Source organism: Crinia signifera, chromosome 7 (genome assembly GCF_055691185.1).
Source record: "Crinia signifera chromosome 7, ASM5569118v1, whole genome shotgun sequence".
Lineage (NCBI taxonomy): Eukaryota > Metazoa > Chordata > Amphibia > Anura > Myobatrachidae > Crinia > Crinia signifera.
Window position 1 is genome coordinate 145,578,992 of NC_139223.1, and position 26,876 is coordinate 145,605,867.

At 44.8% G+C, this 26,876-nt stretch overlaps 1 protein-coding gene across 4 annotated transcripts in view; it reads left to right on the forward strand.

The window, feature by feature from the left end:
* The first annotated feature begins 9,050 nt into the window (after nucleotides 1–9,050).
* LOC146020645 (sodium channel protein type 2 subunit alpha-like) overlaps nucleotides 9,051–26,876 on the forward strand; it is a 233,277-nt gene continuing 215,451 nt past the window's right edge. Inside the window, exon 1 of one of the 4 annotated variants that reach the window (XM_083153906.1) lies at nucleotides 9,051–9,482. The gene's annotated coding sequence lies outside the window, so the exon portion shown is untranslated. The remainder of the gene's footprint in view (nucleotides 9,483–26,876) is intronic. The other 3 variants (XM_083153905.1, XM_083153909.1, XM_083153908.1) reach the window with 3 other exon arrangements.

A 26,876-nucleotide genomic window follows, 5' to 3' on the forward strand; every position in this document is an offset into this window, starting at 1 on the left:
CCAACAGTTTTGAGAGCCCATTAGTGGCTGCATCACTGCTAGATACATTGGAGGTGGTAGACTGTAACGTGTGAATGGAAAGCCAGTCAAGCTGAATTTTTCTTATCCAATCACGACCCAATAGTGCCGGCCCACCCCATGAAAGTACGTATAAATACAGTTCATGATTATTGCCTTTGTATTTCACAGAAACCTTTATTTTTCCCAGTGGAGACACCAGTTCGCCCGTGTATGTGCCGAGATTCACTGATGTTTTCTTTAAAGGAATTGCAGCAAATAGGCGTTTGTAATCATTTGCATTTATCACTGACAGAGCACAGCCTGTGTCTAATTCCATTTTTAAGTCAATACCTGATACTTTTAAGGTGACCCAAATCACTTGGCACTCTTTTGACGTTACAGAGTGCACATCTAGGCTGCCTAAGCCTTTTTTTGTTCCAGTACTAACAGTAGAGTCGGATTCATTGTTGGTTACCTTATGCACCTGGGGTGTTGTATATTTTCTCCCAGGGGCTTTATATGCTTGTGAGCGGTTGGGTGTTTTCCCTGACTGACATGTCCTTTCAATATGGCCTCTTTTCTTACATTTGCGACATACTTTGACTTTAAACGAGCACTGACTGGCTTCATGTGAGGACTTCCCACAGCAGGAACAGGGCTGTCTCTGATTCCAATGAATTGGAGGGGTAGAACATTCTGGAGCCTTCTGTTGCAGAATTGCAACAGAAGGCTCCAGAATGTTCTACCACTCCAATTCACTGACGTGGTAAGAGTGCACATCACTGTTTTGATTGTTACCACGTCAGTTGTCCTGAAGAAGGGGCTTTATGCTCCGAAACTGGTCGACATCTCTTTTTGCTGACATGTTGTTCACCTGATGATTTGACTACATCTTTTCACCTGTTTTGAGAGTGCCGCTTCCTGTCTTCATTTAGTTTCATGAAACTACTTGGATATATATATATATGCAAGATACACCCATTGCCAGGATAAAATAGTGGCTCCAGAAATGGGGTGTTGTAACATGTGTGACAACTTCCCCCACTCCCTACCCAATCCCCTAATGCTTAACCCTTCTCACCTACCCACTATAGATGGCTGCTACTGCCGCTGCTGTACAGGGCCGCCACTAGAAATGCTGGGGCCCAGGACTGACCTACAGTCTGGGCCCCCAGCGGCACGGTGCCATACCTCCGAACACCCCCCCCCATCCCGGGCGCACCTGCCCGCCAGCACCCTGCCTCCCCCTACTCCGTCCTCATTACTTACCATCATGTCGCAACCGTGTCCTCCAGCTCCTTCAGTCTCCACGGTCCGAGCGCAGCCTCTGTGTCCTAGGCTCGGTGCTCTGCAGGCTGCACTGTGTGTTGTGCGTGCCTGGCCGCCAGGTGAGGGGTGTGGGTGCGCGGGGGGGGGGGGTAGGGCTGGCTGCCGGTTGAGGAACGCGGGGGTAGGGGGGCTGTGGGCAGCTACCCGGGCCCCTCCAGAGGCCGGGGCCTGGGACAGCTTTACCCAGGGCACCCCCTGTCGGCGGCCCTGTAGCTGTAAATCATGCAGTCTCCTCTCTCTTCCGTGCATGATATGCCACAGGGCTACTACAGTGGCTGTAGAAATTTTACTGGGACTGAGGGATCTCGCTGAACAAACCCCCACCCCTGAGTTTTTCCACAGCCAGAATTTTACTAGTCTACATTCCTAGGTAGTCACTTTAGGGGCCAGTTAGATGGTAGCGACCTGATAAAATATTAAGTAAGCTCCATACCTCCCAACTTACAAAGGGATGGAGGAGGGACAGATGGATGCGTGCCTCTGGGGGCGTGGCCTAATTAAAGGGGCGTGGACTATACTCGCAGCTCTCTCGCGAGGCCACACCCCCCCCCCCCCGTTTTGAGGCTATGGAGGCATGACCCAGAGGCTCTGTGAGCCTCTAGCCATGACCCCAGCCCCCGGCTGCTCAGCAGCCGACAGGGGGACTCCCAACAGCCCCCCCCTCTCCGCAGGACACTGCCGGCCGCGGAAGGGTCGCGGGAATGTCCCCGAAAACCGGCACATTCCCACGGTTAACGGGACTGTTGGGAGGTATGAAGCTCCATTGCAGGCTATCTTTCCCTCACAAAAGCATTTTTACATTAACAGCATATTACAATTTTCCGCTGAGAGTATATTATTTAAGAAAACATAACAAAATATTTCCAGAGGGACCCGCTACTCCGCAAGGAGAAGGAATGGGACCCGCTTGGCCGCTATGTGTGGCCCAAGCCTTAAATGCAGTTAGAGATGTGACAGTTGTAAATGATAAAGAGAATGGATCATTTGATGTGCCTGCTGTACTGACTTCTTACATCAACGGAAACAACAGATAAGTGATTAATATCTAGTGCTGTCAGATTACACTTTGGCAACAACATAAATGGAAAAAAAACTGAATACAGTAAAGTCATTTAATCTTTATAACAGCAATAATGAGGGAACTTTCTATTCTATTGTGTGTTTGTGTATATCAGGGCAGGTCAGGCAATTTAGCGACCCACATTGCTTAGCAGCTAATCGTACTGTTCCGCTGACACCAATAGGATTATTGGCAGATGATAAAGTAGGCTGACTGAGTAAAGAAAACAAAAGTGAGAAAATTGCATACAGACGATCTTTGTTCTTCTGCGCAGCGTCTGCAGTGCGCATGCGCAGGGTGCTAAAGTGTGAGTGTGAGTGTGCTAAAATCGGGTCAATTGAGACATTTAACATTGTTCCCTATGGGAAATCGCGGGCATCGCGTCGGTCGCATCGCACCCGATTTTTTAGTGCATTCAATGCCCGCGATGGCCGCCCTTCTAGGTAAAGAGTACCCATGCAGCCACTGTGACCTGAACATGGCAGGCTGCCTTCACAGCCATGCTAAAAAAGAAAATAAAAATCTGCAAAAACCCAATCGAAACTGACTTAAAGAAGCCCATGCATACACATGGGTGCCTTCACCCGAATGCTGGGTCCCCACATGACTTATGTCACTTGCAGGACCTGGCAGTCATGGGAGCGCCACGTGTGCAGCTCTCCCCTGATTGGCTGAGCTCCGCTGACCTGTCAGTCAAGCGGAGCTCACTTTCTATTTAGAATGAGCAAATATTTCCCCTGTCTAAATAGACATTGGAGCTTTGTGCTTCATAAACCACAAAGGTTAATTAGGTCGATCGTGTGGTCTGACCTACAACATAGTTCCCATGACTATTTAGACAGGGGAAATCCTTCCCCATTCTAAATAGAATGTGAGCTTCCCTTGACTGACAGGTCAGTGGAGCTTAGCCAATCAGGGAAGCGATGCTGATGTGGTGCTCACTGATTGGTTGCTTGGTCCTGTAAGTGACAGAAATCACTTGGGGACCCAACATTTGGGGAAGAAAGTCCATGTGTATACATGGGCTTCCTTCATTCCGTTTGGATTGGGTTTTAGAGGTTTTTTTTTATTTTAAACCCCCATGGATGCCTACAGGGACAGAAGAGGACAGAACTACACTGGAGGATGTAAGTATAATTTTTATTCACAGGTACCCTTAGGATTTCTCCTGGATAAATGGACCAAAGCTCAGTGATCAATATAGGTATGTATGTATGTATGTATGTATGTATGTATGTATGTATGTATGTATGTATGGGTTGTGTAATAAAGTTTTACTTTATTATGTGTGTGGGTAAGTTCTTTGGGTATTGGTTCTGTAGGGGGACTACAAGTCCCAGTTGGCCCATTAATGCCCTGTATGTTGGGACTTGTGGTTTGCTGGGGCATGTACTGTAATTCTATTATAAAACCCAATAGAATAGAATGTACTGTAATTCTATTATAAAACCCAATACCTTATTTTAACATTCTTTTCAATACTTTCACTGCCATTAGAATGACGCCAACCACCCAGGGCTTCAGCCCAGCCGGGGTTGCCCTGGAGGGGGGTCTTTATTAGGGGTCCCCACTCCCCCAGGACCCTGGCCAGGGCTGAACAGCCACAGTAGTCATGTTTTGGCTGTGGGACCTTATTTAATAAGTGTCCTCCTGCTGTGGCTTGACACCGCATGCTGTTGGGGCCTGGTGCTGGTTTCCAAAATATGGGGGACCCCTACTCCTTTTGTCCCCCATATTTTTGGAACCAGGACTTATCCAAGAGCCTGGTGCTGATATAGAACTACAGGGGGACCCCAGTTTTTTGTTCCCCTGTATTTCAGCAACCAGCATGGTCTCAAAGAGCCCGAGGCCGGTTACACTGGTGGAGAAGAGACTTATCCTATAGAAATAATTGTTTATTGAATATGAAAAAAATCTTTTAGACATTAATATGGCATTGATGGGTATTATCATCAATTTAAATATAGACTTTAATAAATATGCTAATCGACCTTACAGTACATGGTGAAAAGGATGGTCCATCGTGATAATTACCTCCACTGCCATCCTACTGGTCCATGCCAGTGCTCTGTAACAGGGATTAAAATATTTTATGCCATGAATACGAAATTACGTATTTTCGGGATAGTAAATCCCGAAAATACGAATTCGTAAAAAAAGGTGTATTTTTATTTACTTATACACCTATTTTTTTATGATTTTAGCTTAGTAAATTTCCCCGTTAGGCTTCTGATGACGGACCTGTAGTATTTCCAAATGCGCTAAGCTTGGCATATGGGAGATGGGAGATGGAACATTTGTTGTTTCAGAGATCTACAGGAGGAGTGCCCTGAGATTAATAATCCACACTGAATTGGGATTCATCTGAGGTCACAGAGAAATACCAAAATATTAAAGCCTCTGTAACTAAAGAACATTTACTACGGTTATTTAAATATATTTTCTATGTGGTGTTTGGAATAGCACTTGATATAGATGTCATATATATATATATATATATATATATATATATATATATATGCATAGAAAGCTAACTACTCCTCATGAGGTGAAGTACTACCACTGACCACTAGAGGCCAGTCCATGGATCAAATTACTCCTTTGTTGTCTAAACTAATTAAACGTAAAAGCAATTTTTACAGGGACACTGGTCTGTTACAAACTTGCTGGATTTGAAGAGAGGGAGCTGTGAAGACAGAGGGCCTTATTCTGATCGGTGCGGCCCGATCAGAATATGCGGCCGCAACCGTGCAGGCGAATCCCCGCCTTCCATACGGATCGCCACCTGCCGTCCGTACGCGGATATGTGGCGATCCGCATGAAATTGGACGGGGATACGCCTCCTCCGTCTTGGGAGCAGCCCCTGCATTCGATGGTCGCCGAACATCGAATGCAGGGCCGCATGCTCCACCAGGTCCCGCAACACAAGACCACACGGACACTTGTCCGTGTGAAATCATGTATGGGGGCGGGCAGCTGACATCCGGCGATGTCAGATGCCCGCCCCGTACCCACGCGTCACGGCCTCATTACCATGCATACGCCCCGCGTTTGCATGGGAACGCCCATGAAACGCGGGGCGTATGCATAGGGTAATGAGGCTAAGTAGCCCCTCACGCCCCTCTACGCCCCCTGTGCGGCGTATAAAGAATCCGTGCGGCGAAATCGCCTGCACATGCGCAGAGTGACCTCTGCACATGCGCAGACGATCAACATCGGCGGTCCGTCCGCATGCGGGAATATCCGCACCGATCAGAATAAGGGCCAGAGTTTGGAGTTGTGAGCAGATAGGGACAGGGGGTGGGGGTGGAGAGTTTGTGGTCTAAAAACTTTCACAGCTCAAAGTGAAAGTACATTGCAGGAGCCGTCACTTTGACTGGCTTTTAACTAGTACAGTGATAAAGGGTGCCATGATCATTTGTATCCAAATTAGCAATAATATATATGGGGAAGACAGTGATAACACAAGGGACAGACTTTAATTTCAATATGGCATTTTGTCACCAAACTATTTTGGCAGTATCCTCATTTTGTATGTGAAGCATTTAGTAATTAATTAACTAATAAAGGGCTTGATTCTGGTTCGGATCGAAGATCGTAGCTTACCATGTCCCAGAGTTCCCACCCCGATGAAAAAACGGTACTTATGTAATATCTGGGCTCCCATTTTTCTTATGAGACCGCATCCCCTCGCGGGGCTCGCTGCCCTCACCACGCTTCGGGCACGGTGGCTCGCTGCGCTCGCCACACTATATAAAATCAACTCCATGTGTAGTTGGATAGTAGGGGTATGAAAAAATGGGGTGCATTTAACATGGGAGCCCAGATAATACATAAGTACCGAAAAAACTACCCCCCCTACCATTATAAAAAGACATCCCTTCACATGTGCATGTGCCCGCAGCAAGGGAAATCGGTCATTATCGGTGACCATCGAATGATTTCTCCTGGACCTGCAAATATAAATGTGGGCTATATTTGTGGGCTCCGGGATGAAGACTGGATGGTGGCTTACGCCATGTTGCACCCCCCCCCTCCCCCATGCGAGACCCATGCCAACAGTGCAGGTCGGCGAAGACATCAGCACAAAAACCCTTCACATGCGCTTATGAGAATAAGCACATGCGCAGGGCAGAAACACGGTCCCCCGTGTGTGAACGAGCGTGCAGAGCCGAAGGTACTTGTTTCCTAGCACGGCCACAAATCGCGGCCATCGGGGGTCATTTTAGTGGCCTGCGACGCGACCGACGCGATGTCCCCGATTTTTCCATTGAAATGCATTGAAAACAGTGAAAATCGGGTCGGTCACGTCATGTGCGGCTAAAAATGCTTAAATGGTCCACACGCGATGGGCGCGATTTCCCCATAGGGAACAATGTTAAATGGCTAACTTTACCCCCGATGACCGCGATTTCCCATAGGAAACAATGTTAAATGGGTCAATTTACCCAAATCATCATAGGGAACAATGGTAAATGGGCCAGAAAGCCCAAAAAACACCCCTTAACATTGACATGTCCCCACAAAAGTAGTTCACGCCACCCCGCGATGAACGTGAACCCGAAGCGTGGCGAGCGCAGCGAGCCCGCGAGGGGCGGCGGTACGCGTCCTCCGACCTTTTCATACCCCCACTATCCACTAGGGCGTGGAGTTGAGAATAGAATAGTGTGGCGAGCGCAGCGAGCCACCGAGCCCGAAGCGTGGCGAGGGGACGCGGATACCTTCACAGGTAAACGCGTCCCTTCGCGGGCTTCACAGGTATTCGCGTCCCCTCGCGGGGCTCGCTGCGCTCGCCACGCTTCGGGCTCGGTGGCTCGCTGCGCTCGCCACACTTTCTATTCTCAACTCCACGCCCTAGTGGATAGTAGGGGTATGAAAAGGTCGGAGGACGCTTACCGCCGCCCCTCGCGGGCTCGCTGCGCTCGCCACGCTTCGGGTTCACGTTGATCACGTGGTGGCGTAAACTACTTTTGGGGGGACATTTCAATGTTCAGGGGTGTTTTTGGCCCATTTACCATTGTTCCTATGATAATTTGGGTAAATTGAGCCATTTCACATTGTTTCCTATGGGAAATCGTGGTCATCGCGGGTAAATTGAGGCATTTAACATTGTTCTCTATGGGGAAATCGCGGGCATCGCGTCTGGCCCGTCGCAGCCCATTTTTTAGTGCATGCGATGCCCGTGATGGCCCCGATTTTACCCCCGATGCCCGCGATCATGATCGTTGTGGCCGTGCTAGGAAACAAGTACCGAGCCGAATTTCCCATTAGGCACGTGTCTAGTGGCAGCACATGTTTGGGGGCGGCACTTGGATGCCTGTGATAGTACTGTCAGCCCAAAATGTACCAATAACTGCAAAATATCCACTGTACTGTACTGTATTCCATCTGAAATAGAGTGTAAATGGCAGTGGCGTAGCTACGTTTTGGGCGCCCCCCCCCCCCCCCGCCGTTAGGGGGGGGCGCTCCCCCTGCCCCGCTAAACACCCCTACCCTTCCCTGCCCCCCCGCCGCCGCCCATGCAAACCCCCCCTCAATCCCCCACAGCCTTACCTATCGCGCTGGTCCCGGCGGCTCCGTTCTTCTGCTGAGGACCACCAGAAAATGGCCGCCCCCATACAGCAGACAGTTTCAGAGAACTGTGAAGAACGGAGCCGCCGGGACCAGCACGATAGGTAAGTCTGTGGGGGATTAGGGGGGTTAACTATAGCACCGCAGCCCCTGGCGCCCCCACATGCACAGCGCCCCCCCGCGGTGGCGGGGGCTGCGGTGCTATAGTTACGCCGCTGGTAAATGGATAGGACATGCAGAAACTGCCCCTGTTACCTGTCCTACTTAGTAAATATGTATTCATAATTCAAAAAAACATGTCACAGTTAGTGGCTTTTTTTATAAATCCATTATATTGGCTATTATCAAATGAGGGCTTATAAGTAATCAATAAAAATAATACAATTAGGTGTGTGTGTGTGTAGGGGGGGGGGGGGTTTGAGAACATTATTGTTGTGCCTAGGGGTGCCCTCATCCCTAAATCTGCCCCTGCATGCGAGGACTGATCTAATTAGAATCAGGGTTAAAAATGCCTGTCCTCAGGTCTATAAACAGAACAGTAATAATAGTGTAACTGGGACAATATAAATATTCAGCACCTCTGGGTCCCTGTGGCACCTGCATCTACCATTATGGTACCAGACCAAGTCAGCTGACCAGCTGAATGATGGACATTCGTCTTTCCAATTCATGACAATATGGCAATTACTTGTTCTAACTCCAATATGCGTCTATTGATCAGGTTGCCATGGTAACTCTTTCTTTTAAGCAATGTGTCATGGTGCCATCATTTCTCCAGCATCACTGTGCATCTCTATGCATCAGACGGTTAATGCATGTCACCCAGTGTACACATTATCTGATCTCGGATGTGTTCGAGACTGGATGTGATTAATAATCCTACTGTGCACGGTCCATGAGCGATCATTGTGCAAACCTGCATACAGTAGTGGAGAAAGTCATCCTTCCTTCCCAGGTGCTGTGCTGCTGAAATAACCTGAGGTCACAGGGAATGGGTGTGCAGATTGTGACATCAGGGAGTGGATGTCTCTCCAGCAGCTTGCATTCATTGTATACTGGAGTCTGTGCTCATGCACTCTGAGCGGGGATAGATAATACTTGGGAGGCACCTTCCTGCATCTTGCAAGCCAGCTATTGTCTCCACTCATCCTCCATCCATCCAGCCCCTGGGAAGGTGTCTGGCTCTGGCTGCGTGTGTTGCACCTGCTCTGTGCGCAGCGGCAGCAGCAGCATCATTCCTCTCTCCTCCCCTCCACATACAGGAGCTGCTGCTGCTGCTGCTCAGCATCCAGGAGGAGACACGCCTGATACAGGGGGACACAGAGAAGGCTCTCACCCCTCCAGGAGGAATAGGAGCAGACCACCGCATCAGCAGAGCCACACAGCGGCCAGGCTTTTGGAATTAAAAGGCATCCATCCATCTATCCATCTACCTATGGGCACTACATAGAGGTTATCCCGTGATGCTGCTGGAGGTTACATCTGGGTAAAAGCAGAAGGAGATCATTGTTCCCTTGCTGGGGTAAGTCTTGTACCGATCCATACTGTAACCAGGAATCACTGTACCTGCTTTATGGCCAAATACAGTAGCCATGCTATCTTAATGCTAAGCCATTTTCTGCAATTATTTCCAATGGGGGCTGATTGGAAATCCTTTATCTGATGCTTAATAATGAAATAGTTTGTAATGTCATAATTACCTACATGTATTATTATATACACTTACCATAGGGACATTGTACATATACAGTATATGATCTTGTAATCCATAGACCTATAGACATGCACTCATGCATGTCTGTCTGTCTACTAGAGAACTGTGTTATTTTGTGCAGTGAGGGAGGATGGGAATGGGCAGAAGGGAAGAGGAGAGGAACAATTTCACCTATAGGGATCTAGCCATTATGGTGCCCTAATGAATTAACCCTTTGTGGACTGTAGCCTTGCTGGAAATGCATGGCAGGCCTTTCCATCCAACAGGAGGGTCTAGTATTTGCATTTAATGCATGGCTTGGTCACTCCTCTACCCCCCCCCCCCCCCCCCCTTCCTCCACTCCTTTGCTTTCTGCTGTCAGTATGGGGGACAGAGACCATTTCTAGAAACGACTAGTCTAGAAAGGATACAGGGACTGTTTATAGCATAAGGAGCAGCCTTGTGCATCAGTATGATAGGCACAGATAATAGCAATCATTGTGAAGGTCACAAATACACATATATAGACAGTGTTGCTGAAGGCTGGATGAGTCAGATGCCTTTGGGAATCACTGATCTGCAACAATAAATAAGGTATGAATATAGCTCCAGATTTGGCAACCAGTATGGCAATGGTTTGGAAAAGCTAAATATATCACTCGATGATGTCAACAAAACAAATATATACTAAGTATAAATATGTTTTGTAGAAATATGTTACAACACACCAGACCAGATATACAGTTATTGGCCTCTTAGCACATTCTTGGTGATTTTCCTATACAGTATATTGGTTTGCATTGACATAGCTGGCCTTGTTTACTCCAATGAACCACAGGTGGTATGAAATGTGTAATACTCTTAATGGCATTTATTTAATAAAACCATAGGCCTTGCTTATAAAATGGTGTCAGTGGGTAATTTGTGTGTGAGTAACCGCTGACAGACCAACATCCTTTCTTCCTTCAATTTATGGAACTGTGGGGCAGATGTATTAAGCCTTAACGAGATAAATGCAAGGGTGATAAAGAGAGATAAACGTCCAGCCAATCAGCTCCTAACTGCCATGTTACAGGCTGTGTTTGAAAAAAGTCAGTAAGGAGCTGATTGGCTGGACATTTATCTCTCCTTATCACACTTGCATTTACAGTATTTCTGTATCTCTTGTTAAGGCTTGATACATGTGCCCCTGTATGAGAAAAAGAACCAATTCAACCTCAAATGTTTCTGTTATGTTGTTGGAGTCAACATTTCTTAAAAAAGATTCAGTGACGGCATAGCAGCGTGTCATAGAGTCTAGATCAAAGCAGCTGAAATGTAACTCATCCCAGGTCACAGTGCCCAGCAACAGATGACTGCCCTTGTCTGATGTTCTGTGCAATGTTTGCTCATTTAATATAGAAGAATAAACAGGTAAGCCATGAATCAGATTATCTTGCATTGATTAATTGCCCTTTATTATTTTATATCATTATGGTTTTTGATGTACTGTATGTATGTTTCAGACACGAGCATTTTAATGTGTCTACTCCTCCTATAGGCCTAGGTAAACAGGAAGTCCCTTCTGATTTATTTTTACCATGTGGGTAATATAATATTAGAGTTTGAAGACCTTTCTAAAGCCTCTTATGTGACAGTCAACATTATCTTGCAGTGGAAAGGAAAATTGTTAGTGACTCAAGTCAAGCTTTATACAAATTTCCATCGTAGACCTTGAGATGAAGTGCCATTAACTCCTTCCGGGTCAAGGGTTAACTTCTGTTATTTTTTTTAATAGATGTGAGTACTGTAAAGCACAGCTTATTAAAAAAAAAAATCCTTGAATTTGTACCTTTTTATACAGACACTATTAACCGTGTGCATTAATATGCTCCTATTTATAAGATCTATTCAGCCATTTTAAATTTTTAAATTTTATTTATTTTTTTATTAACAGTTTCGGTACTTATGTAATATCTGGGCTCCCGTTTTTCTTATGAGACCGCATCCCCTCGCGGGGCTCGCTGCGCTCGCCACGCTTCGGGCACGGTGGCTCGCTGCGCTCACCACACTATATAAAATCAACTCCATGTGTAGTTGGATAGTAGGGGTATGAAAAAATGGGGTGCATTTAACATGGGAGCCCAGATAATACATAAGTACCACAGTTTCTTATCTAGCACAACAAGCTCTGTTGCGCTTTACAATTGGAAATCCGAATGAAACAAACTGGGTTGCTACAGTCTTAATATAGGAGGGCTCTGCTTGCAAGCTTACAATCTGATTGGAGTACATCATACTTGCCTAACCTCCCAGGATGGCTGGGAGGATCCCTTAAATCGGGTCCCCCTCCCTGCACCCCAGAAAGGTGGGCAAGTCTCCAGGGCTGCCGCTAGGAATTTTGGGGCCCGGGACTGATTTCCAGTCCGGGCCCCTCCACCCCCCCATCACCCCCCGATGATGTCACCGAAGCACAGGCTTCTTCAATGCAGGATGCCCGCGGCCAATTAAAATGCAGCACCGGCTGGTGAGCCAATCAGAGCTCATGTACCAGCAGCCGCTCTGGCTAACGGTACATGAGCTCTGATTGGCTCAAAAGCCGGTGCAGCATTTTAATTGGCTGCCAGCATCCTGCATTGAAGAAGACTGTGCTGCGTTCAGTGCACCGAGCGCAGCGCTGGCAGCACAGCAGAGAAAGTCAGGGGGGAGGTTGCAGTGGGTAAAATTAGCTGCCCGGGCCCTTCCAGAGGCCCGGGACAGCTGTACCCACAGCACCCCCCTACCGGTTGCCCTGCAAGTCTCCCGCAGCCCCCCTTGCAACAAATACCAGATTTGTCGGGTCTGCATTGAGTGGGCGAGTCTAAAAAATAACGTGAATAGCATAATTTGGTATCATTTTAGGCCCTTCCCCAATCCGCGGACCCACGAATTGCTGCATTTGACTGGCATGGGGACCGAGATTGGTAATGTCAGCCTCGTCCTGCCCCCCAGATATATAGTACCCGGGCTGTAGTAGGCAATTGTCATTATTTATCCATTTTTCATGTATTGATTATTCTAAGATGTTTATGCCAAAACCCGGGGAAGGTCACCCACACACCTGTCACTTAACATCTACTGTAACACATAGGGGGATATGTCCTAAGATGGGAGTTATATTTCAGATTGGGATGTTGCTATGTGCAACCAATCAGATACTATTATCTTCTAGAAAGTGCTTAATAAATAAGAAATAGATTCTGATTGGTTGCCTATAACCAACATCCCATGTGAAATACAACTCCCATCTTAGTAAATCCCCCCCCCCCCCCCCCCATAGGATACATAACATACACATCCAAGTTTCAACTCCTTTTATTTAAAAGCACTGTACTTTGCTCATGAAGTAGGGGGCTGGGCAGCTGCCATGTCACAAAAGGGGCAGAGCTGGAGATGGGGCGATCAAAGTTAGTATTAGAGTGGAGGCGTGGTCATTGCATTTGCATCATCATGACCATGCCCTTCGCTGTGTAATACCGGTATTTCAGGCATTAGACAGTGGGTGGTAAGGCCGCGGTGACGTGATTTGTGTCACGGACCCTCCCACTGAAGTGGGGTTTGCGGGAGTTGGCCCCATTGCGGGGAACTTGTCCAACTTCCTGGGGGAAGGGTCGCCAAGCATGACCTACATTAAAAGCTAGAGTGACATTGATGACTTTTCTGTAAACACATTTTGGTGAGGTCATTGAAACTGCAGCCTGTTGTTACAATAACAGTATATGCAACATTTCATTAACACTAAGCTTTGTAGAATGCTGCTTTCACAAATTACTCACAACATCCAATTTATTTTTTACTGAATAAACTTTAATTAATTATTTATTAACTATGTTTTCTTCATTTCTTAATATACTTACAAAGTAGGCTATTTTTCATATCTTGTATTGATTGGAATGAATTATAATGGAGGCCTGTGGTTTGTAGCATTTGATTTTCTTCTTGCAGGCCTGCCTCAAGGCTTCTATTCATCATTTATGCTCTCAACATTAATGTGGCTATAATTATATATGTGTCTGGGGATGAAGGCTGAGACCTACATTCACTAGTAGTGGTCAGTTCTGCTTCAATGCCTCTTCTAATGTCTAATGAGTTTGTAACTTCTGCAGGGCAGTCAACAAAACTGACACGTGGCACTTCCAAAGCTGCATCAGATCTGTTGGAAAGTACCTAAAATCAAAATCCCGATGGTCAAAATACCGTCAACCATTGACCGACGGTCAAAATACCGACAAGGTCAAAATACCGAAATAATTTTTTTCCCATTGAAACCGACTTGTACATACCATCCCAGTGGACATGGAGGGGGAATATAATAGCGTGCCAAGCGCAGTGAGACACCGTGCCCGAAGCAGGGGGTTTGTGATTTTTCAAAAAATTTGCTTCTCTAATCTATTACTTTATACAAATTCTACTGCTTCAGAAATTTGTTAGACTCTATCTACTTGCTACATTTGGAAAAACAGCTAAGCCGTGTTTTACATGTTGTGACAAATTGAGAAAAAAAGCCAAGATGTATGTGGACGCATCTGTAGGTATTTTGGCCATGTCGGTATTTTGACCGTCGGTCAATTGCTGTCGGTATTTTGATTGTAGGTTAATCATACCGGACCCATATATATATATATATATATATATGTATATTATATTTTATATATATATATATATTGTGTATTTATTTATTAACAGTTTCTTATATAGCGCACACATATACTGCAGCGCTTTACAGAGAATATTAGAACATTCACATCAGTCCCTGCCCCAATGGAGCTTACAATCTATATTCCCTACCACATGTACACGCACACACAGACATTCTAGGGTTAAATTTTTGGGAGCCAAATAGCCTAACAGTATATTTTTGGAATGTGGGAGGAAACCGGAGTACCCAGAGTAAACCCACGCAACTACGGGGAGCATATATAAACTCTGCACAGAGCCATGGTGGGAATGGAACCCATGACCTCAGCGCTCTGAGGCAGTAATGCTAACCATTACACCATCTGTAGTAGCAAAATGTTAGTTGTTTTGCTTTGTTTACATTGTATTTTCTATTTATTATATTGGGAATACAGTTGAAAATACATTTAATTAACAATGTTTTTAACAATCATCATATCGTGCCATTTTTAAAGCCCCATACACACTGAGGAATAATTCTGGATTTCATTTAAACGCCGCACGCACCTCAAATCTCCCTGCACGCATGCAAATGGATGTTTTGCATTAACACAGGGGAGCGAATCAATTAGAATCAGGGCCACTGTACGATCTAATGGGGTCATACAATGAACACAATATTACCCAATGTGGGGTATTCATCCAACTTTTAAATGTGTTTTACAGGGTCCAGCCACTCTGTGCCTATGTCCTGTATGTTAACTGAATATAGCTCAAACCATTTCATTGCACTGCAAAGTATTTCTGAGACCCAGCACATACTGTCCCACAAACTGACCTAGCGAGTAGTGTAAACTTACTTGGTTCATCTTATTATGTGTTGCTTTTTAGTTTATCATTATCACCAGATTAGGTGATAAAATCTCTGTTTATGAGGAACCAAACAGAAATGTGCTAGTAAAAAATAACATATAATTGGACAGTTTGTCAAAAGCCCCATACGCACTGCATGACTGCGGCTGATATAGTTAACCACTGCGGGTGGCTGATATTTTTTAGGACACACTGAACGGTATCGGCTATATTGCCAAATTGACCTGCATATTCAGCAGATATCACTCATCGTTATTGATGTGCGGGAGCACGCATCATTAACGATATTTAGGGCCAGATGTGGAGAGTTATAAACAACCAGCAAAATCAGCTCCTAACTGACTTTTTTCAAACCCAGTCTGCACCGTGTGAGCTGATTGGCTGGCTGTCCACACTAGACAATATTATTTTATTTAATTATTTAACGTTTCTTATATAGCGCAGCAGATTCCGTTGCGCTTTGCCATTGTAGACGGTGATAAAACAAACTGTATAAAAAAAGATAGACTTTGAGGTAAGAGGGCCCTGCTGCAAGCTAACAATCTATAGGGAATTGTGAACAGTATCGCGCAGCCCCTTTCTGAACAATATTGTGAACAATATCACCTAGTGTGTATGGGGCGTAAAATCATTATTATTATTATTATTATTATTATTATTAACAGTTATTTATATAGCACACATATTCTGCAGCACTTTACAGAGAATATTTGAACATTCACATCAGTCCCTGCCCCAGTGGAGCTTACACTCTATTGCCTACCACATGTGGCCACACACATTCATTGTAGGGTTAATTTTGTTGGCAGTCAATTAGCCTACAGTATATTTTTGGATTGTGGGAGGAAACCGGAGTACCCGGAGGAAACCCATGCAAGTACGGGGAGCATATACAAACTCCGCACAGTTAGGGCCATGGTGGGAATCGAACCCATGACCTCATAGCTGTGAGGCAGTAATGCTAGCCATTACATAATGAAGCATCACTGTGACATAATAAAAATGTTAAAAAAAAAAACAAATTCCACTTGTACTAAATGATTTTTATCAGATACTCACTCTCATCAGGTATCTGGATAATAGGTCAAAATGCATTAGGTCGACATCTGTAAGTTTAGGTTGATGTGTCAATGATGAACATGACATCATTGTGAAATTTATGTTTTCAACATGTTGCCTTTTTGTACCTGTCAACCGTACCCACTGTCTACCTCAACCTGTCTACCTTTTAAACATGTCGACCGAATACATTTTGATCATATGTGGTCATCCTAATGACTGTCTACATAGACACAGTAGATCTTCTACAACACACCCCTCTCATTAGAAACTCATCAAACGGCTGCCTCTATAATGGTCCTGCTGCCTACCAGAGCAGGCAAGACTATTTAAAATACCAGCTCTTGCCTTAAGAACACTGATTGCCTGGCTGTTGCAGCATCTGCTTCTTATTCTCATTACTGGAGAACTGTGAGGTGTTCAGAATTTAAAATTATTTTAATTTCCCCGGCAGAGCAGCCAGTGAGACAGACAAAGACACACTACTAGTGGTGACCCGCTCATTAGATTTGCTGGTCATAAGCAGGGCTTACCATACTTCTTATAGTTAATGTGTAGTTATTTTTTAATGATAGATTAATTATGCACTAAACATTTGTATTGGGTGGAGCCATACTTATCTAGGCACACGATTTTTCGGGTAGTACAGTACCTAACTAATGAGGCAATTAGCCTGGTCCCACCCCCATCGCTGACCACCCGCTTCTCTTCTACAGGTATCTCCTGGTGAGGAAGAAATGAAAGTTTGTATCGGTGGAGCTTGTTAAAATATAATAAAATACATCTTTATTATTCTTGCTGCAAAGGTTCTAGATGCCAAATGCCTGTGCTATACTAAGACAGAAAGATACATTGCTGTCCGCACTCATGGTTTTAATTATGGTTTACTGGGGCCACAGGGCAACTAACTTATCAGGGCCCCTATCAATAAAATTGTCAATCAGATATGTTGATTGGCTGAAGGTGATGGATGTCCTTAGGACTCCCTGCTTTAATCACCAATAAATACAAGCTACAATAATTGAGTCTCTATTGATGTGTAAAAGAACAATTAACAATGTTGAACAGCTCCACCCATTTCAATGGCCTGTTCGTGAGGCTTGTGCATGAAGTGAAAACCAAGTGGTCCATTGGAATATATAGACCTTTGCTATGAATGGGAAAACTATAGCAAAATGCAGTGGAATGCTCTCAATATTTGAAACAGAACAAACAATGGGCCAATTCAGTAAGGATTGTATATGCCTATGTTATCCTTAGCAATGCAAATGCGAGAGGAGGTGCCCATCCCCTCCTGCCTGCATTTGTGATGGCTAAAACTGCGATGAGATGGCAGTTCTAGTGGAACATTGCGTCAATCGGTCGCAATGTTCATCTGTGACTGCAGCCTAAGGGCCAGATTCTCTAAGCTTCAGAAGTGATAAAATGGAGAGTGATAAACAGCCAGCCAATCAGCTCCTACCTGCCATGTCACAGGCTGTGTTTGAAAAATGTCAGGCAGGTGCTGATTGGCTGGCTGTTTATCACTCTTCATTTTATCACTTTTGAAGCTTAGAGAATCTGGCCCTAAGTCTGACTTTACTCACACTTGCAGTCGCTGGTGCATTGCAAGGCCAAGAAACCTGCATTGCAGACTTAGCCTTTGACCTTGCCATGCCCAGAAAATGGGGCGACATGTTCTTGCTTTCTCAAAGGCCAGCTGTCCCCATTCCTTACCCCGAATACCTCTGCCTGTAAATCAATAAGAGGAGTTCATTCAACTGTGCTGCGTTCGCCGGACCCGTTCTGCGCAGAATGGGTCTTACGTGTGCGCAGTTTACGAATAATCAGGAAACTGTGGATTGGATTGCTTATGCGATCCAACCTGAATTAGGCCCAATGTCTGAAATCACTCTGCTGCGCAACCACAAATAGAAGTTGGTGTATTTTTCATGTTGCTGCTTTGCTGGTGTGTTAAAATGCAAGTCAGATGCAGAGTAATGGCATAAGTGCAATTTGGTTTGGGCCCTAGAGCTCCCAGACAATCTATTACAGCAGCGATGTCTGAAAGTTCTGCATAATACAGATTGGAAAAAGGTGTAACATAGTAATTTTCTTGTCACTACAAACAATTAACAGATAGAGTTTTTTGCTGTACATTTTGGATTGGGTGGGAATATAGAGTAGCTTGCTTTTCAACAGGCTGTGAGTATTGTGAATCTGTCACTGTAATGGGGAGTTTCTGGTATACAACTGTAAGAGAATATTGGTTATTTAATTAAAGACATAGTTGAAACACTTATTTGATGTTGTGCATCAAATGCACAAAAGCTTGTATAGGACCATTCGTATACAAGCTCTTTGCTGCTATAACTATTAAGTAGCCCATGACTTAATTAACCTTTTCTTAACCATAAGTACCTATGCCCCATACATACTCGGTGGTTTACCTCTTACTTAAAATAATTGAGACTGACGCAAATAAATCACGCAGACAAAATAAGGACTCAGACACCAGAATTACGTTTAAAAAGGTCAAAGGAATTATTTATTGAAGACCTTGTTAAGCTAAACTAGAATTTTAAATTTGGAATTTTTTGGGATCTTAAAGATCAGGTCCCTAAACGTTAAACTAAAAGATGGAGGATGGCAAAAATTATAGTAGCTACCACACGCCAGCCCAGTCAACTTGAAACACGTGACTTAAACTTAAGGAGGGGTTCACCACCGCCTCCTAACTGGCACAACCTGCATCGTGAGGATCTCACCACCCCCTAACCTGGCAGAGCAAAAAATGGGCGGTCCCGCAGGGGAACGCCCCTTGTCCACCCGCATGGCGAGAACCACTCGCCGTCCTACGAAAGGGGTGGTGTCCCACGATGACCGCTTATGCCCCCCTTTGACCGCTGGCTGGTAGCGACTTTCCGCCAATATGGCTGAAAAGCCACCACAAAATTGCTTAAAAAAGACCAAGCGTACCAGCACTCCGAGGGATAACCATCCCCCCGTTGAGTGCTAAAATAGGGAGGGCGGGAGGGCTTCCAAAGGTAAGAAGGTGGAGGTCACATGATCCCTAAGGCTTAAGTAGTGCTGTAATGTACCCTCCCCTTTAACTCCTGATAGGCTAACTACTTCTGCCAACCTTATCACTAGGCAGAAAAACTGAACAGAGTTTTTTCACTGCCTGAACTTTTAATGACCCTAAGTCAGGGCTCTTATATTGCCTCATGCTTAGGCAGCCCTCAGCTCCCCTTCTATCTGCTCAAAGTTTCAGCAATTACCTGCAAACTTTAATTTACAGACTACCATGTATTAAACTACTGTATGTAGAGCAGTGGTGAATGGGACAAACCTCTCTAAAGGTCCATACACACTGGGCGTTTTTGCCCGGGATGTATATATATAACGATGATGGAGAAAATCGCTGAATGTTTTATTGCCAATTTTAGCAATTTTCGCCCGGGTGGATGACTTTCCATAGCAGGATGCTATGGAAAGTCATCCACCCCATCCCACATCTGCTGGTAATACCAGCAGATGAGTGGCTGGGATAGCGATGATGCGGGAGCGCGTATCACCGCTCACCACTCATCGCTGCCCCATACATACTCGGTGGTTTAGAGCTGAAAGCTGCTCAAGTGAGTAAACTGAGCGGCTTTCAGCTCAAAATTGGGCCTTAACTGCCTGCAATGGGAGGGTGCTGTCCCTCAAATTGAGATAGTTAGGAGCAGTGGTGGATTTTACCTAGGGGCCGCAGGGCCACTCTGAATAAAGTTAGTGGCTGTCATCCTTCGCAGTGGCTTCCCAGTGGAAGCACTACCTGCTACCATGTGTACTGCAGGTGGGGCTGATGTAACATGAGCAGAGAGAGTTAGATTTGGCTGAGTTATTTTGTTTATCTGCAGGGTAAATACTATCTGCTTTATTTTTACACTGCAATATAGATATCAGTTTGACGTACAAATCCCACCCAAATGTAACTCTCTCTGCACATGTTACATCTGGCACACCTGCAGTGCAGCATGGTTTTGTCCATCTGAGAGTGAATTTGCCTTTGCAAATGAACCAGAATAACTCCCTAAATGTAACTTGAGATAAGAAGTAGCAGTACTCCAATACATACAATGTATAAGTATTCCTATGGCCAGTCAAGAGACTCTATAATATCTATACTATACTTGTAACTTCAAAAAGTGCCTCTGAGAAGTCTGTGAAGAGGAGAGTGGAGAACTACAAATTGCATTAGTGTGGTCCTACCAGAAGCAATATCTTGCTACCATTCCGAGATTTGCATGATGGGGTCAGTGCCATAATGGCGCACTTCATACCAACTGAAGTCAAAGTCCTTGCTCAGATGCTTTACCTAAGAATTGCTGATGGCCAGGCCAGCAGTTGTGGGACAATTGCCCACTTTTCTAGGAGCCAGAAGACTCTCCCCAAATTCAGAGAAATGGGCAAGTGTTCTACAACCGAATATGACTTCTGCATCCTAGCAATGATATACTTCAATAAAAAGACTTTTACTATGTGTTATCTTCTTACAGACTGTCTACCGTGAAATTACTGTCATTTATTATTTGTCATGTAACGTTTGTTAAATTAATGTCTTTCATTTCCTGGCGTTTTAATGTGATTTCTAGCTGTGTGTTTACATTCTCCAATAATACTTATTACCATATCTGCTTTCCCACTACAAGTGGTGTGTGCTTGGCGTGATTACAGCCACTTTGCACAATGACGTAATTCATATCATCACGCAGGTTAGCATAGAGAAAATGGCGCAATACTCCATGTATCACCAAGCTTCTAGACTGCAGATTTAAATGACCTCGGAAGTTGGTCTCCCAAGTGGTTCTTATCTGCCATCAAATTGAATGATTCTATGTCTGTGTTGAGTTGCTCTGTTGCTCCTGGAAGATCCCTGATAATATATTAGCATTGCATCCCAAGGGTCCCAAATTTCAACCAGGACAGTCCTATTTTTTTGCAAACTGTCCCTCAGTCCCACCCACGAGTAACAGTGTGCTGTGGTGGTGGTGGTGGGGTGCAGTTGGAAAACCCTCTTCCAACACTCATCTGCTAAACAGAGGGACTGGAGACATGCCTGCAGCTCACAGAGGCATACCCCCTTAGTGTAAAAAATGGGGACGTGGCTCGCAATATTAGTATTTTTATGAAGCCACCACTGGCTGCGCAGGAGTCTCAGTTCTTGTGTTCTTTATGTTGAGAAGTATGGCATTGATATAGACACTTTTGGCACAGCTGGCAGGCACAGAAATACATCAACAATGCACAATAAAAGTTAGGGTGGAAAAGTATAGGCCACTGAATGGAGCTCGATTTATAGAGGTAATGTTCTTTACCTTATGATACAAATGTGTGCGCTGCTTTTACACACCTCCCTTTTTTAAAAACGCTCATCGGCAAGGCGATCACACAGAGGAGGACGGGCCGTGGGCAGACAGGGGGCTGGAGGATGGCGATGCTCAGCTTTCCTGGGTGTGCCCACAAAATTGATGGGTGCACACAGAAAACACTGGAGTCCCCATGCAAACGCAGGCGGGTTGAAGCCTGCACGGGGTGGACGGCTGATGTCACATGACATCAGCGCTCCCATCCCTTGTTCGGCCATCTCCACCCAGATAAATGTCAGAGCAGACTGACTTTTATTTGCGCGTGGTCAAAAACCCATTTGATGTTTGTCGACCATCAAATGATTTTTCGCCCAAACGGCCAACAAGCAAACATGTCCATTCTATTGCAAATGAGGCCGTTTTCTCGGTGCGGGGGGTGGTGCAGCCAACCTGAATCACCCCCTCATACTAATAGATTATGCATACCTGAAACTACTTGTGCTTACCTTTACCTATGGTACCCATCATACTCTTTTTCAATGATCTGCAGTAGGTTCCCACGTTAAGTGGAGGCGGGTCTGTAACTGAGCAGGTAGAGTAGGACTACCAGGCTGCAGAGACAGACTGCGTGATTCATACACAGCGGCTGAGCCAGGCATTGTCACGACAGCTCTAAAAGGAAGCAATCTAGTTTTTCATTCGTGTTTCCATTATCCTAAATATATGGGAGGTGTATTTAGATGTCTGTATTGGAGTGGTGAGACAAGAACTGTTACTCTTTATTTTTTAACCTATCTGTAGTGAAATTAGCACCAGAGTACAGTACACGTCATTTTATTATCAGTAGCGTGACTCATGCAGATCAAAAGACATATTGTATTGGTTGCTATGGTTCGTTTGTTCCATGTTTGTATATTTTATTGTTTTTATGTGCTAGTTGACGCGCAGATTTCTCCTGTGCATTCACAGTCTGGATACATTACTTTTTGAAACACAAAAAGCAAACGTTCTAAGCATTAACATTATTTTAGCTACTGTATACTGTGTCCTCTTCTGGTTTTGCAGTGATACCCTGCTCCCGGGAAAGAGGGGAGAGGGCGTTCTGCTAATATTCACCTTAACGGGAGCACCATGCTCATGCAATTTTTCAACCACTTTTCCGTGGCACACTAGTTTGCCTTGAGCTGCACTCAAGTGTGCCCCATGGATGTCCACACTAGTTTACAGCCACCACCACCAGTTCAACTCGTATTCACTGGCCTATTTCCTTCCAGTCCTGTGTCTTTATCCTGGGCATATGAGACCTTCCATCTCTGGTGTCATTGGGTCAGATCTGGCTGCAGTCTACTCCTCCTTTTGTCATTTGCTAATCAGCATTGGTTTCGGTGGCTGTGGTTACTCCCTTTCTCACAACAATGGTGTCAGTCCCAGTTCATGAGCTCATTGCTTTAGAAGCTGCCCGGAGACTGCATAAGGCATAAATCACAGGGGGCTAGGTGAGGAACTGCTTGGGTGTCCTGCCATTTTACTGTCCCCACTAGGTCGCTAGGGGAACATAATGACAGCTAGGCAGTGACTCATATGGTGTTCACATGAGGACATTTTTAACTGTACCCCTAGGGGCACTACACACTGAACATAATTGGCATTAGCATAAGGTCTCCAGTGTTCTGCAAGAAGATGAGTCTGGCACAGACTGTACTGTGCAGGTCAATGTGTTTTGCTTCTTGTGTTGCATGGGAGACATTTTTGTTTGTTTTTTTCCTGTGGGAGCCAATGTGTTTTTCCCTGTGGAGATCTGATGGTGTGAGTTGGCCATTTAAAATCTTGTTTGGTTTCCTGCGATTTGAAAAAGGGTTGAAAACTGCTATGCGCAGCAGAGCTGTAACGGGACACATCTGTGGCTTTTCCCAAATGAGGAATTATTTCTTGAACAAAGTATCATTAGAAAACATCTTTTTGTCCACTTGACCCATTACTTATTATTATTACTTTTATGTTTTGCATAAAGTGCTGACAGATAAGGGTGGCTTGCTGAACTTCACCATCGGTAGCAAACTCCTTCTCAATCGGTGATTCTTCAGTGGCTTTATCCTTTTGAACACCCCCTACCCCCACTCCTCCAAATAGTCTGTCCCGCTGGAATCAGGATAGATGGGAAATATGCCACTTGCCTCAACAACTTACTAATACATTCTAGCTGCTGATGTGAGGCTAGAGTGTACAGTATGTAGTCAATGAGCAGATGTTTATTCATCAGTTTTATGCAGATGATAGCCATACTCACAGTTATCGGTGAGTAATCCCAAAAAATTATAACTTGTAGTGAAAAGGCTACAATAAGGGCTGGCACCACTATCAGTGTATAGATTAATGTACTGTTTGTTTGTATGTATGTATGTATGGTGACAGTATGGGGGAAATGTACCAATATGGATTCGTAAAAAATAGGTGTATTCGTAGGCAGAAATACACCTATTTTTTACACATTTGTATTTTCGGGATTTACTATCCCGAAAATACAACAATTCGTATTCCTAATGATGGGACATTCGTATTTGTATTTACAAATACGAATGTCAACACCATCGATTGGATACGACAGGAATCACCATTCAAAAGAATGGTGGTTCCTGATTTACTGAGCAGCCGTATTGATAATACGGCTGCTAATTGGTGTAAAACAGCCACGCAAATACGACAGGAAAATACACCTTGATTGTCCTGTCGTATTTGGCAGAAGCCTGCACGGATCAGATCTGTGCAAGCTTTAGTGTAAAAAAAAATTGAAAAAGAAATAAATAATAAAAAAAAAACAGCGTGGGGTCCCCCCCACAGCTTTAACCAGCACCAGGCTGAAAGAGCCGGGGCCGGTAATTAAAAATCAGGGAACCCGACAAATAGTGGTTCCCTGATTTTTAACAACCAGCCCCAGGCTCCAGGTCCATGGCTGGTTCCCAAAATATGGGGGACAAAATGAGTAGGGGTCCCCCGTATTTTAAGAACCAGCCCCAGGCCAAACCAGCCAGCAGGGTAATGTCACAGCCGGGGGACACTTATTATATAAGGTCCCGCGGCCAAAACATTAACCCTACCGACCAGTCAGCCTGGCCAGGGGCCCTGGGGGAGTGGGGACCCCCCAAATAAAGGGGTCCCCCCCTCCAGGACTTACCTGACCAGGCTGAAGCCTGGTGCTGTCCCCGGTGGCCCTGTCAGGTGGCCACCGGGCTGATTCGGAGCCAAGAAAGTCGGCTCCTGATTGGCCGCTAGGCGGCCAATGGAATCATTCTGAGGAGAGGCTGACTGGTCGGTAGGGTTAATGTTTTGGCCGCGGGACCTTATATAATAAGTGTCCCCCGGCTGTGACATTACCCTGCTGGCTGGTTTGGCCTGGGGCTGGTTCTTAAAATACGGGGGACCCCTACTCATTTTTTCCCCCGTATTTTGGGAACCAGCCCCGGACCTGGAGCCTGGGGCTGGTTGTTAAAAATCAGGGAACCCCTATTTGTCAGGTTCCCTGATTTTTAATTACTGGCCCGGCTCTTTCAGCCTGGTGCTGGTTACAGCTGTGGGGGGGACCCCACGCTGTTTTTTTTTAATTATTATTTTTTTTTTCTATTTTTTTACACCCTGCAGCCTGCACGGATCTGACTGACCCGTGCAGACTGCCTGAAAAAATTGTATTAGCGGCCGCATATATGGCCAGCTAAAACGAATGAATACACCATCGGAGGGTTACAAAGCAGTCGTATATGACTGCTTTGTAAATTCCCCTCCGGAACACAACTTTGGGTACTTATGTAGTATCTGGGCGTCCGATTTAGAAATCGGATCGGATCGCATTGCATCGCATCGCATGCGACCAAATCGTATGCGATGCGATGGTCAAGATTTTTCCATAGGATTCAATGTTAAAATGGTCTGAGTCCATTTTAACATAGAATTCAATGGGAAAAAGGGATCCTTTTCCTTTCCCCACTATCCAAGTGGGCATGGAGTTGGATATAAACCTGTGGCGAGCGTAGCGAGCCCCGCGAGGGGACACAGAATACTTTTTAAGAAATATGCTTCGCTCGCCACGCTTCGGGCTCGGTGGCTCGCTGCGCTCGGCACGCTATATAAAATCAACTCTATGCCCACTTGGATAGTGGGGAAATGAACAGGACCTTCTTAACATTGAATCCTATGCAAAATCGCATCGAATCGCATCGCATCGCATCTGATTGTATGCCTTAAGGTAAGGCATACAATCACAAAATCGGCAGCCCAGATACTACATAAGTACCCAACTTTGAATACGACTGAAATAGTCGTATGCAGTCGTAGGGGAAATACTAATACGAAAAACTAGGTTTTTCATATTCGTAAATTTCCCCCTATATGTGTACTGGATATATATATTTATATATATATATATATATATATATATATATATATATATATATATATATATATATACTGTGTGTATATATACATAATTACTAATTTTATATTCTCACAGTTAGATGTACTGACTGAATGATGATGTATGAAAGTCACTGAGCAATGACACACCAACTAACAGGCCTGATTTCATGAGCTTCTGAAGAAACATGAAGGGGCCTATTCATCATTGTGGGCCAGATGGCCCTCGATGATTAAGTATCCAACTCGTCAACTTGTGGCCACATAATTACAGGAGTAATTCACTATTGCTCTGGTGAGGGGACAGCGGCTCTGAAAAGCAGCTGTCTCTGCGATCAGTATTACTGCTACAGAGGGAGCAGCGATACTTGGCTTGGGTCACACATGCGCATAGCCAAATCGCACTGTGCAGTAAAGGTGGCTAGAGCAGATCCTTCTTCTCGGATTGTGACCTCCTTCCCATATAAGGGAAATTGGCTCTGATAACCAGCTCTATCTAGGAATGCCCTTGCTTTTTGCAGCTAACTTTTTGAAGTTTGCTGAATAGCAGATGGCTTTATTGGGCCCTAAATATTGAATTGGCCCATTATGTAAAATATGAGTATTAGCATATGCAACTGGCACATCCGTGAATAGGCCCCTAAATGTCAATAACATTTTTCAGAAAGTTCAGTTCAGAAACTATTAGCAGTTCTTGTCCATAGATTTTTTTTGCACATTATTGTCCCTTTAATATACGTCATCATATTTTTTTATTGTCTTTTTGTAATCAAAAACTACTGTAAGAAAATAACTATAAAGAACATGGCCTGGCCTTTGTCATTATCACAGTTCAATTATCTTCAGGTGCGTGTATATATTATGCGGTAATCGTTAACGATATTATCAAGCATATGGACTAAAGTGTGCACACTATATA